General features: G+C 40.1%; 1 long non-coding RNA gene across 2 annotated transcripts in view; it reads right to left on the bottom strand.

The window, feature by feature from the left end:
• The window catches only part of LOC147008307 (uncharacterized), a 50,019-nt gene that overhangs the window by 30,925 nt on the left and 4,581 nt on the right, over positions 1 to 14,513 (bottom strand). Inside the window, exons 2-3 of one of the 2 annotated variants that reach the window (XR_015053544.1) lie at positions 14,002 to 14,059; positions 11,180 to 12,082 (exon numbers count right to left, since the gene is read on the bottom strand). This is a non-coding gene — a long non-coding RNA (uncharacterized LOC147008307). Of the gene's footprint in view, positions 1 to 11,179; positions 12,083 to 14,001; positions 14,060 to 14,513 lie in introns of those variants that run through there. The other variant, XR_015053543.1, reaches the window with a different exon arrangement.

The following is a 14,513-nucleotide window of genomic DNA, read 5'->3' as shown; positions in this document are numbered from 1 at the left end:
AAAGTTAGCTACTTCTTTCAAGTACCGGATCCAAAGCGATTCGATTTTGCACAGTTACCATTTCAACATTCATATCTGCTGAACAATTCACAGTTTCATTCACAAGCAGTTCCAGAGCAACTGCCATGATTTATTTATTTATTTCCAGCTAACTTAGCACTTTCCGTACTGATGAAAATGGTCAAGTCAGTGTTAGAAATACCTCAACTTACTCAAGTAAACGTACAATAAGTACCACTTAATCAAAATAACGCACCTGTCTAATTAATCAGAAGACAAATAACACAGGGAATATTGAAATTGTCTTGTAGCGTCATTGCACTTTTTTCAATAATATAATTATTTTATTCTGACCGATTTAACATTTATTTCCTGGTCATGCCTTCGTACTCCGCATAATTCTTGTTTATCCTTTAATTTGTCTTTCTACAAATAGTAGAGGCATTTTATTTCAATTACAGTCAGGTCAGTACCAGCTCCAAATCAGTGAGAGCAATACAGTTATAATACATGGTACAATTCCTCATTCCTTTTAATTGATTTCATGATTGGTGTTGGTCGAGCCACTCTTCCAATCATTCTGCATTGTGGTTATGTAAATACCATGCTGTTTTACCTCATAACTTGAATTTTACCTTGCAGTTAACTTATGATTCCTAATACGTAATGTTGACCAATCTGTCGATCAATTTAATAACGCAGACCCTCTTTCAATATTATGTAAGTACTTCAACTTAATATATTAACATCTTGATTCAATTCTCAGTAACTTTTTCTATCAATTAACAAGGTCCATAGGTACAGTGATTGACAATATATTAATCAATAAATACAAGTTATTAATGACCTTACTGTGATATAACCAATCATTACTCCCATCATTTGAAGACCCCGATACATTTAAATTAGGATTATGAGACTTTAATGATGAAAGGATTCCCAATTTGTAATCTCAAAACAAAAGTTTATATCAATTATAACCAAAAGAAGCATGATGGTTCATTCTCAATGAGTTCCTTTAAAAAAAAAAAATGAGCTGAGTCTGAAAGTAACTAACACAGTTACCATACACAACCTCCATGTTTATGTATCCGACAACGAATCCGGTAAAAAGGTGTGTGAAAATCACTTTTCTGATTAATATCACACGCAAACATTATCACGTGTATCACTTGTTGGTCCTATTGAGCATAAGATTATCCCCATCACTACCATTACAGGTCAAAAACACACTGGTGTGCTGTGGCTAGGTGTGCGCAAAGCAGTGTGCAAAACACACCTGTGTGCGAGGTTATTATAATTCACAAAATAGATTCCCAAAATAATTCAAAGCGAAGTTGCACATTATTCCATTAATTCACAGGAGTAATTAAACAAGAGCAGCATGGCTGTCATCGTCGTCACAGAGTGATTCTTTTGGAGTCTTTCTCACCCTCCCAGCTCTGCAAACCCCCCATGATGAGAGTTCCTCTCCGCTCGGCCATGACATCGAGTTGCCGAGCTGCAAGACCACACCTTGGCCGCAGAGCGTCCATTTTGGAAACAAGAACTTTGATAACATTGTTACAAAATTTCTCCGAACAGTCGAAACAATACCAAATGCTAACGTTGTTTAATTAACTTGATGAACCTCCATTTCTTTCATGGGAAATGGAAGTGAAATATCTCGGGAAAATAATGTTTAACCAACCTCTATCATCACTATTCAGAATTCCATCAACATTTAAAATCTCTGACGTTGTCCATCTTGTCCATTTCTCTCTCTCACCAAAACAGCAACATGCTGCAATATAACAAACTCACGTACACTAAAGCCATCTCATCACGTCCTCTGACCTTTTAAATACAAAATCCATTTCCTTTAACAAAACAAATAAATACAGTTTAAACCTCTGTTTTAAAACAGGTGAACAAAAATTGTGCTAATCAAGGTTAAAGTTGAGTTATCAGGCGAATGGCATTGAACTCCCAACTGGTAAAACTCCGCCGGTACCTCTGCAGCCTCATGCTGAAGTGAGCTGTACTCTCCCTCTGTCTGCTCCCTGATGACGACCAAGTCCAAGTTGGGTTGATGTGTTGCACTGCCAAGCAGAGACTTACAGCGAACCACATTCGCAAAAAGTCCATCTGACGTCGCAGTTCCATCTTATACGAATTCAACTCCCCTTTGACCTCCGTCGGAGCATTCAGTTTTCCCTTTGGAGCCATTCGGTTGGCTCGCCTTGTCTTGCAATAGTTTCTCCAGTTTGTTTAGTGTCCCTGTGCCCTGCACCTCACTCAGCTGGTGCTTCTCTAATCCAATTGACATTATTCATCCAATCTCTCTTACACTGCTTTATGGTCTCTCATTGTGACAATAAAATATTTTCTCCAATGAAATCTTATGAATTTACCCGAACAGATAGAGGCCCATATAAAAACAACACATGTTTTTTTCCCCGTTTCCCGCATAGAAAGCTTGACCTTGGCAGGCAGAGGATTGGGATGTTGTTTAAGGAGCATCAGGCAGACAGTCTGTACACTGCACACGAGGTTAACAGATCGTTCATTGCAAGAGGAAACATGATTCCGTTCATCTATGCAATTAATTTTGCCTGCCTGAATCGATCAAAGGGTTACACTGGGTTGTTTGCCATTGCCTTCCCAGCAGTAGTTCAGGCAACTTTAACATTCACAGATTAATGAAGACAGCACGCCGAGTTCAACGTCCATCCGAGGGATGATTGATTCATCTGTGAATCGCCCAATGTGCTGAACATCATCAAAACACTTTAAAATCATTCCAAATCACGTTTCGATATTTAGATCACATCTTTTAATGACAATGGTTTCAATTCAAATCAAAACTTTGGAAACATTTCACACGTCACTGGGCACGGCATGTGCATTTCAACACAGGAGCACAATAGCCAAGAGCCAAGCCCCACCCCCCAACTGTGCCGTGGGTGAAAACACACACACACACACACGCACACACTGACGCACACACACACACGCACACACACACGCACACACACACTTGAGAGTCGCGAGGTTTTTAGGTCATCTCTATCATCTCAGTAGAGATGACCTAATAAAGCCAGTCTCGAAGTCTGTCCGCACGTCCACAATCAAACAGAGTGGAGACAAATAACCAAAAGTGGAATGGATAGAGGTCGATGAGACATGCACAACGATATAACTTTCAAGGTCGTCCAAGGTCGAGGTCAACGTCACGATGCTGTCAAAGTTGCGAAAATTGTCTATTTCAAATCGTATCTCCTCGCCTCGCCTTCCGGCCTTCCTCGCCTTCGGGGTATCAGGAATAGTACTTTCGGCGTTTTAAGTTCTCAATTTGCCAAAAATAAAAATGCCCAAAAAATCTACAAAACGCCACGGCGTCAATTTGTACCAGTCCCAACAACCTTCGCTAGCTGGCAATGTTAAGACCGCTTGTACATCTTCATCTTCCATCGGAGTAGAAGGACATGATGCGAATTTGACTTTTCTGAGGTTACTGTTTCGAAGTAACCATCGAAGATCGGAGGTTACTGTTTTCACCCCTTTCTGTTTGTTTGTTTGTTTGTGAACAGTATTACGGAAAAAACTCCTCGACGGATTTCGACGAAACTTGGTGGGGGGATCAGGTATGGTCCAAGGATCATGCCATTAGATTTTGGACTTGGTCCCCCTCCCCCCAAAAAAAATTGTTAGAGAAAAATTTTTTTTTTTGCATTTGTAGATGTTTTAAGTGATTTCCAACCCCCCCCCAAAAAAATTTAGAGAAAAATTTTTTTTTTTGGCATTTTTACATGTTTTAAGTGATTTCCAACACCCCCCCAAAAAAAAAATTGAGAATTTTTTTTTTTTGCATTTCTACATGTTTTAAGTGATTTCCAACCCCCCCCCAAAAAAAAATGTTGGAGAAAAGAACTATAACTCTGTCAGCACTGTTGACATCATATTTAATGAATAAGATATAAGGTTCACTTGAGTGACCCAGCAGTATTGGCGGCGGAGGTTTTGCACTCTCCCGAGTGCTCCCCCTCGAGTTCAGTGTGTTTTTGTCAGGTGGAGCTGGTGTTGGTAAATCACATGTAATCCAAATGCTTTACTAAGCACTTGACCGAGAACTCGCTCGACATCCCGGAGATGTTCCAGACTCGCTGAGAATTCTACTTTGTGCTCCAGCTGGAAAAGCAGCGTTCAATATTCAAGGTCAAACGATCCACTCTGCTTTTCACATCAAACCCAACCAGTGTTTGAGTGTGCACAATCACAAACTGGGTGAGAGTGAACTGAACACATTACGCTCCAAATTTCGCGACCTTACCGTTGTAATAGTGGACGAAGTATCTACGGTTGGTCGGAGAATGCTCACGATCATTGATGACGGATTAAAACAGATTCGTGGCTCGAAGGCACCATTTGGTAACCTGTCAATGATATATATTCGTGGGTGACATGTTTCAGTTGAAACCTGTTATGGAGGTGAGTGGGTGTTCGATTTCCCTAAAACAGGAGCTGAAGTTCTTGGACCAAATGTTTGGCGTGATAACGTTAAAATGTACGAATTAACGCAAATAATGCGCCAGAAGGATGATAAGAAGTATGCTGAACTTCTGAACCGTATGCGTGAAGGCAATCGAACAAAGGATGCCATGAAATTGCTGAACACCCGACTCATCAAACCAGGCGATATACATATATTTTGTTGATATACACGAACTTGCAGCATTGTACATACAAAGTGTGATTGTTATAAAAAAAATCATTAGTGTAATGATGTCATAATTGTGGAATTGCCCACCCGAAAGTCGGCTGCTGGCGACCCGCGTACCTGATCGTTTTGGAGAGAGTTCACAACACGGTCGATCATAATCAAGTTCCAGAATTCCCATATTACCGACCATTTCGTGGAACCCCAGGTATCACATAAATTAGCATTAAAGCGCGCCTGCTGTTGTCAGGATCACTTATTCAGAAAAGTGTCTCCATCATTTATTTGAAGCTACCTTCTGTTCTGGCGATCTACATTCTACGACCAGATCCACGAGCCATGGAATCGATTATAGATACCCCCTAATTTGATTTTGCTTCTGTCGACCTCTGGCAGAGATGACCGGCACTCCCGCTCGGGGGTATTTTTTTTTTAATCAGCATTTCACACTCAATCATACACCAGATGAATTGGCATGCAAATGATCTTTTTGAACAATGGAAATCTCTGATTGACATCCTGACAGAAATCCAGTTCATGAGTCAGGCATTTCACAATGACCTCATTTTATGCATGACTCACTTGCCTACGAGACCTTGAACACCAGAGAATATACCCAATCTTTCAACATCAAGGTATTTCACATAATAAAACACAATGATGTAAATTTTAATGTTCCTCGAAGATTCACTGGCAAGGTATTTACACATAATCAAATGCAATTATGTTAAATGAAAATGCCTGTTTCCTGTTTTTACATTGTCAATCACAAAGAAAGCGCAGATACGTTTCCTCTTTGTCCAAACAGTCATCAGAGGTTACCCCAGGTAATTAATTATTCATCTCTCTGACTGAATCGATTGTATGAGTGAGGTGTCATATAGTATTCATACCTCCTTTGGTATCCGCAGGTGTGTCATGGAATATTAATACGTGTGTGTTTTTACAGGAAAGAAACACTCAGATGATTCAAGTCCTCTCTCTCTCTCACTCAAACATACATAAAATCTGTTGTAGATATTTCAATGTGTAATATATTGTATGTTTTAAGTATTAATTATACCACTTTGCTTATAATTATTTAATTCTGAATTACAAAAAAAGAATAAAGGTGTAAAGGAGGGGAGAGGGGAGGGTTAGGGTTAGGGTTTGGGGGGGTAGGTGCGCTCCCCAAACGACCCACAACACTCCTTCATCCCACCCCCTCCCCTCCCCGTGTGTGTGTGGGGAAGGGTGAGGGTGCGATGAGGGGGTGTGATGGGTCAAAGGTGGGGGCGCACAAGGGGAGAGGAAGGGGAAGGGTGGGATGTGTGGGTGGGGCTTGTGTGGGTGGAAACAAAGAAGGGGTGAGCAATTTTTAATTAAATAAACATGTTATGTGAGGAGAACAGACAAATCACGAATCATGTGGCTATGACAAATGTGGGTGTGACTTGTGTGGGTGTGGCTTTCGTGGGTGGGGCTTGCATGGGTTTGGGTTTGGGGCAGAGTCTAAAAAGGGGTGGAATCAATTTTTGAATATTTTTTTCAATTTATCTTTGCCTTTTGTAATTCCTGTGAATAAAATGAACCTAAAATCTCTTCCCCCTTTAAACCATATACCCAATAAGTCCAAGGAACTGTATCGATTACATCAACGATTTTAAAAAGTTCATTTGTCCACTGCTTTGTATAACCTTTTTCAAAATGAGATTTCCACCTGTCTATTCTTACGATATCACCAACTTTGAACTTCGGCTTTCTGACATTAATCTCTTTTTCATATTCTAATTTTGTAAATGTTTCTGATGGTTTGGTATTCGTTGAGGTGTGAATCGTATCATTATACTTATCTACAATATCCTGAATTAAAGATAACCATTGTTGAGAACCGAGTTGAGTGAATTTTTTACAGAGTCTCTCTTTTAAAGTGTGATCAAAACACTCAATAACAACCGCTTTTCCTTCATTAAAGGTCCTGTATCATGTAATGCTGTTATTTTAAAGAAAATTCATCAATGTTTTGTTGTAGAATTCTGTACCCTCATCAGTCCACAATTTTTTTCGGTATTCTCTTACTTTTATTTAATATCTGTTGGAAGGCAAACACAGGAGTATTACCTGTTTTGATTTTCAAAGGGACAACCCACGCATATCTACTCCTCAAATCAATAACGGTTAAAGCATACTGTACTTGTACCCCTTATCATTATTGAGTTCAATCAAGTCAGCGAACCAGATATAATCAACTTCTTTGGAATAAATCTTCCTTCTATAAAACTTTGTGATTATTGGTTTACGTAATTATCAGCTAATTGATCTTAAATCTTAATGACATCATTAGAGTCCATACGTTTTTTTGAATTTCCAAGCCCAAGTTTCAATTTAGCACTGATCATCTTCTTCACGATGAACCTATCAACTTTTTCTCTCAAGGTTGGGTTTTGTATCAAAGATAAATGATACAACATTTCTCGATCCGCTTTGTGTTTCTCTTCCAATGTCGTGCTATTTTCTGAATCAATATCGTGCCTCATACACACTTCATCAACTCTAATTTTCGATTTCGACCAAGGTTTAGGATTGTCAGCCTCATCTAATCTTTTATTCAAGTTTGTTCCTGGACCACAGAAAGAATTGGTATTTATTGTCGTTTCCAATGTTCACTGCGATAACTAAAACGGCACTTGGTAGAGCGCATACCTCCACCAAGATGAAAAGTTTAGTTTTGGATCCTTCTGTGATGTGACCAAGTTTGAATGTAAAATATATTCATGTTCCACCCACGTTTTGCCTCAGGTATATTCATATTTTGCATCAGGCATATTTCTGCTCAGCCATGCTTCATGTCATCCCACTGCCAGCGGGCGAGTACGGTGTCGTCAGGTCTGGCGGGACGTGTACATGTGTCAAAGAGGCACGGTTTTTACCAACGCATTTGTTGTATTTTAAGGAAAGAAAAAGTGCTTTCAACCTCTGAAAGTGTTGGATAAACTGCCTGGAGCATTCATATTCAACAATCGGGACACGTAGGCCGTTCCAGGATCATCAAAACCTGACTCATGCTCGTGTCACCACCAGAAGCAGAACCGGCAATTTCGAGGTCGCTTCAAACGCGGTGAGTCGTTGTTACCTCGGTAATGACATTTGAGTTTGCAACCGCAATTATATGAAGGATCAAGCTCGTGCTTTTTCTCATTCTGACAGGAGGTGTGAACCAACCACGTGGGTTACACAAGGAGAGCAACCTGCAGCGGAATGTTACAGAGAACAAAAATCTGTGGATGCACAGGTACGTGTGGGGGAAATTGATTGGGAAGGTGGGAATGAGACGATATACCACGTATGTGCTGCAGGTGGACATGAATGGATGGTGGTGCAGTTACACAGTTGGTGGGACCAAATACCCTTTTTGGTGGATTAATATTTCTTCCTTTTTTATTTTCCTCGGAGATCCTGTAAGATTACAGTATCTCACCGGTTGAACCTTCCATGTGGGGTTCACCCGAGGATCCAGCAAGTGGGAAAACAGGGTGATGGAGGAGGAATTCCAGATGATGGAAGAAGAACTTCCCAAGATGCAGGAGTAATTTCCATGCTTTATGGAGGAACAATTTCCCGACTTTATGAAGGAAGAATTTCCTGAGATGGAGGAGGAATTTCCTGAAATGGAGGGCGAATTTCCCAAGATGCAGGACGAATTTCCAGGGTTTATAGTGGAAGAACTTCCTGAGATGCAGGAGGAATTTTCAGTGCTTATGGAGGAAGATATTTCTGAGATGCAGGAGGAACTTCCCTGCTTTATGGAGGAACAATTTCCCGAGTTTATGAAGGACGAATTTCCCGAGATGCAGGACGAATTTCCAGGGTTTGTAGTGGAAGAATTTCCTGAGATGCAGAAGGAATTTCCCTGGTTGATGGAGGAAGAATTTTCCAAGATGGAGGAACAATTTCCCGAGATGCAGGACGAATTTCCAGGGTTTATAGTGGAAGACTTCCTGAGATGCAGGAGGAATTTCCTGGGTTTATGGAGGAGGAATTTCCCGAGATGGAGGAAGACTTTCCTTGAGATCTCCTCCCAGCTGGAACCTTTCTCATATCTCGTGTAATTTTTGCCTTGATGGACGTTTACACAATCATTTCTTCTTTGAAGACATGAAGGAAATATTTAATTTGAGGCTGGGATTCCAAACAGAAGCGAGGAAAGAAGAGGAGCAACGGGAGACGTCGCCATAAAGAGCGCAAAAACTCGGGAAACTCCATGATCTCCGTTGGAGGGCTTTGATTGGATTTGGAAATGTTATTGTTGTGCAAGTTTAATGAAGTAAAAATTTAGAATACCATTCCTTCATCATGTTGGAGTATTTCCACTCGGTTTTTATTCTGTTTCTCGAACACATAAATATCAATTTATTATGTCAACATTTGTTATTTCAAGCCATATAGTTGTGGAGAATTCATTTCCCTGTGTTAATGTTTGTGTATGTTGTGCAAGTTTAATTAATCAGTGAAAAACATTTCCAAATTCCTTTATCCTGTCATTGGATATATTTTTTTGTTACTGTCGGTTCCAATGTTCACAGCGATAACTAAAACGGCACTTGGTAGAGCGCATACCTCCATCAAGATGAAAAGTTTAGTTTTGGATCCTTCTGTGATGTGACCAAGTTTGAATGTAAAATATATTCATGTTCTACCAACGGTTTGCCTCAGGTATATTCATATTTTGCATCAGGCATATTTCTGCTCAGCCCATGCTTCATATCATCCCACTGCCAGTGGGCGAGTGCGGTGTTTCCCAGTTTGGCGGGACGTATACATGTGTCAAACAGGCACGGTTTTTAGCAACGCATTTGTTGTATTTTAAAGAAAGAAAAAGTGATTTCAACCTCTGAAAGTGTTGGCTAAACTGCCTGCAGCATTCATATTCAACAATCGGGACACGTAGGCCGTTCCAGGATCGTCAAAACCTGACTTCATGCTCGTGTCGCCACCAGAAGCAGAACCGCCAATTTCGAGGTCGCTTCAAACGCGGTGAGTGGTTGTTACCTCAGTAATGACATTTGAGTTTGCAACCGCAATTATATGAAGGATCAAGCTCGTGTTTTTTCTCATTCTGACTGGAGGTGTGAACCAACCACGTGGGTTACACAAGGAGAGCAATCTGCAGCGGAATGTTACAGGGAACAAAAATCTGTGGATGCACAGGTACGTGTGGGGGAAATTGATTGGGAAGGTGGGAATGAGACGATATACCACGTATGTGCTACAGCTGGACATGAATGGATGGTCGTGCAGTTACACAGTTGGTGGGACCAAATGCCTTTCTTGGTCGATTAATATTTCTCCTTTTTTCATTTTCCTCGGATATCCTGTAAGATTACACCCAAGGATGGGAAAAACTGGATGATGGAGGAGGAATTTCCCGAGATTGAGGAGAAATTTCTCGAGATGAAGGAAGAACTTCCCGAGATGCAGGAGGAATTTCCCAAAATGGAGGAGGCATTTCCCGGGTTTATGGAGGAAGAATTTCCCGAGTTTATGGAGGAGGAATTTCCCGAGATGGAGGGAGAATTTCCTGCGATGGAGGAAGAATTTCCTGAGATGCCGGAGGAATTTCCCGAAATGGAGGAAGTATTTCCCGAAATGGAGGAGGCATTTCCTGGGTTTGTGGAGGAAGAATTTCCCTAGTTTATGGAGGAGGAATTTCCCGGGATGGAGGAAGAATTTCCTGAGATGGAGGAAGAATTTCCTGAGATGCAGGAGGAATTTCCCGAGATGGAGGAGGGATTTCCTGGGTTTATGGAGGAAGAATTTCCCGAGTTTATGGAGGAGGAATTTCCCGAGACAGAGGAACAATTTCCCTGAGATCTCCTCCCAGCTGGAACTTTTCTCATATCTCGTGTAATTCTTGCCATGATTGACGTTTACATAATCATTTCTTCTTTGAAGGCATGAAGGAAATATTTTATTTGAGGTTGAGATTCCAACCAGAAGCGAGGACAGAAGAGGAGCAACGGGAGACGTCGCCATAAAGCAAAAGCTCAGGAAACCCCATGATCTCCATTGGAGGACCTTGATTGATTTGGGAATGTTGTTGTTGAGTAAGTTTAATGAATTAAAATTTTACAATTCCATTCGTTCATCTTGTTGGAGTATTTCCACTCGATTTTTCTTCTATTCCTCGAACACATAAATATCAATTTATTATATCAACATTTGTTATTTCAAGCCACATCGTTGTGGAGAATGCATTTCCCTCTACATATATATTTATTTATTGATATAGACTTATATTTCTATATTTTTATATGTGTATATATATGTATATGTATATATATATATATATATATATATATATATATATATATATATAATTATTTATTTATTTATGTATATCCACATATTTTATATCTGTGTGTATGTATGTATGTATGTATCTTTCTATATTCACCGTTTCAATTCCACATTGTTTGCTTGCTATCTAACACTCGGAGGTGCAACACGTGGGTTCAAAATGGCGAGAAAAATTTTTTTTTTTTAATTGTCTTATCAAGAGGAATCTCTGACGCTCAAAAGAAACAAAGGCAAAGACGGGATGATGCGAACCGGACACAATAAAAAGTAAAGAAACATCGAATCTCACAGGAAAATGAGACAAAGTTCTGAGTTCAGAGAGAGGATGAACTGGTCACAGACACTGAAGCTCACAGAGGCCAGCCATAGTTTAAGCTCTATGTGTGGGGGAAACAGAAGCAAGGTTGCTACAAATCCCACCCGCGCGTAGCACACGTACCTCGCTAGTTATGTATAAATTTGATTCCTATCCTGCACGTGCGTAGAAAAAACATCAGGGTTGTTTGAATCAGATTTTCTTTTTCATGAAGGTGCATTTGCATTGAACACAAAGTTTACGTTTCCTTCTGCATCAGGGTATACATTTCAAAATGTCTCTGACTTTTGCACAACAGCATATCTGCAAATCATAAAAAAAAAATTTTGGTGTTCAGAAATCATTCTTCAGTTGTCTTTTAGACTTCATTGCATATTGGAAGGCCTTGGAAGAAGCGTGGAACACTTAAAGTTTGATATTGATATGATTTTGGTTTCCTGCATTTCCATGTTTGAATATAATTTCTTGTTGGTGTTTTCTTTTTTCACCACATAATAATAATTGAATAACCATGGAAGTAAAACCTGCTGGTGGCTTCACGGTTGAGGTGGTGGCTTGGGATCTTGAGTTCACGCCACACCAGGGGGTTCACTCAGCCTGTCATTCTGTGGTAGGTGAAATGAGTACCAGTCCACCAGCCAAAAGACTTCACAATAAGGGAAAAGGTTTTGATGAATTTATTAAATCTGGTGTGGGTGTGGCAGAGGCACGATGGGCCGAATGGCCTTCTCCTGTGCATAAAAAAAATCCTTGTAAGTACAAAGGTTTGAGTGGTGTAATCAAAAGGTTTTATCCCGTTTCATAAAACTCCCTTTCCCTAAAATATCAGAACCAAAAAATTGACTTATTTTCCAGCGACATTGGCAAACTAAAACCCTGCTGGAAAATTGCACAGCACTGGCCTGAAACAACATACAAAAGGACTAGCGCTTGCCTGCTCAGATTCATTGGGCCATTCCTTGTGTGCTCCCCCCTTTATTTAAAAGTCAGTATACTTGAATTTGTCACAACATGAAACGTTTGCGTGCTGTTACTGGGTCGTTTCCAGTGGACACTCCCACTGGAGGTGATGTGCAGGACACCGCAGGCTTGTGATTGTGCTGGAAACCGTACACTTTGTTCAGCCTTTCCCTGAGGATTTGTTCAATTTGTGGCACCAAATCACATCGTGGCCTCCGGACCAAAATTCATCGCATTAGATCTACGTACATCTGTTTTCTCCCACGGGATGTTTTATGTTGCGGCATCAAGAGTTGGATGAAGATCCAGGCTGCACGTCCATGCCCCAGACAACAAAACGAGGAATGTTGTTTTTTTTTGAAAATGTGCTCCAGTAGATGACTGAAGAGACCCTCTCATCACGAAATTGACTCCACTGAATCCGTGAGTAACCCACATCAAACACGTGCTTTCGTTTTAGTGACATTACCCTTGTTCGACGGGTACCCTGCTATTTATGGATCAAAAGAAACTTGGGAAAGTAATCGTGTCGTGCGAGGAGCGCAGCGTACGTGGAGCCTCTGTTTGCAATGTTAAGGTGAAAAGTTGGATCTTTTCTTCCTTTTCCCCTGAACTCTACATTTCATCAGAGGCGTGAACTAACTTTGTGGGGTTACACAAGGAGATCAACCGGCTGAGGAATGTTACAGGGAACAGAAAGCTGTTCGGCAACCAGCTTCGGTCTGAAGTCGAAACCTCACTCGCAACACCATGTCAGGACACACCCAACAACCTCGGGCTGCAGATTGAGCATGAAAATGAGGGTGAAGTGGCAACTTGCTTCCTACCAGCTAATTTTGATATTTTTTTTTATAAAGTATGGGCTCTGACTACTTCACACACCAAAAATACCCAGAATCCCCTGGGGGGAACATGTTCAAGTGAGGTCATCAAGATGGCCTCCATTTCTTATTAAGTTTTTGTGTTTTATTTTTTACATTGAAGGTCCCTGTGTCCTGATCTGTAATAAAATGATACTTAGCATCTGATTTAAATAATTTTCGAAGCCCTTATATCTGATTTGTAACACATAAAGATCACCCACAATCCTTATGGAGAAGCATTCCTGAAATTACGTAAACAATGCCATTTTATTGGCATTTGAATTATATTTCATTAATCAAGTATCGTTAACGTGATTCCAATTCCTTTTTCGTTTATCACTTGTTCACCAATAATAATTTAGATCGGCAAGAAATTCTTTGTCTTATTAAAACGAAATTAACACCATTACTTGCATGATAATTAAGTGTGCATGTTGATTGCTGTTCCCGTGGTACAAGTTTTGACTGGTGACTTTTGATCGCTGATCGATTAACTTCCAACACTTCATGGGTAAAGACTTTGGTTTAGGTAACCTAAATGTTGTCGAATAAAACAGATGTATCCCACAAATGTCCAGTGTCTTCCATAACTATAAATTCCTAACTCTATTTGCCTAAAACTGAACCAAGAATGAAACAAAAATGAACATCATTAAATATATCGGTAAACTTGCTAGTCACTTTAAACTCTGGGATAATCAATAATGAAATCGAAATTAATGACATTGAAATGAATATCATCAACTCATAATAAAAGCACTGGAATGAAAAACAAGAATGGAGCAAAACTGAATAATTTTAAAGCTAAGTATCAACTCTGGGCCTACCTCCTGATGTTTCAATTTGCAGTCGATCACTAATCTGTGGATGTGAAGCTCACTGTGTCTGGAAAAAAAAAAAACCCAAAAGAACTATTACATTTCGTTTTGCAATCAATATCGTGTAACCAACCAGGTCTCATTATTTTGGTAATAGGTCCCTCTTTATACATGTATATAATATTCTTGGAACTATATCATAAAAGCAAACATCAGATTTCTTCCACTGTATTCATCAAATATGGAGAAAAGAAAAACGCTGTTTTTACACACTGGCGGCCATGTTGCTCGCGACCCCTGGTGTTCATTTCACATTCGTGGTTACCATTTGTTTCAGTGATCTTGTACTTTTGTGTACAATACCTTTGCTCAAGTAAAACTGTGACATAAACGGTTAGGTACCAACTCAGCACCTGTACACAAGGGCAAACTTTACAATCTTGGCAGCCATTTTGATGAGGTCGTTTAAGCATGTTCCTCCAGAGGTATTCTGGGTATTTTTGGTTTGTGAACTTGTCAAG

Source organism: Eptatretus burgeri, chromosome 20 (genome assembly GCF_056783735.1).
Source record: "Eptatretus burgeri isolate ZD-2024b chromosome 20, Ebu_testis_v1, whole genome shotgun sequence".
Lineage (NCBI taxonomy): Eukaryota > Metazoa > Chordata > Myxini > Myxiniformes > Myxinidae > Eptatretus > Eptatretus burgeri.
Note: the sequence above shows the minus strand (reverse complement) of the source record. Positions and strands in the feature narration are given on the sequence as shown.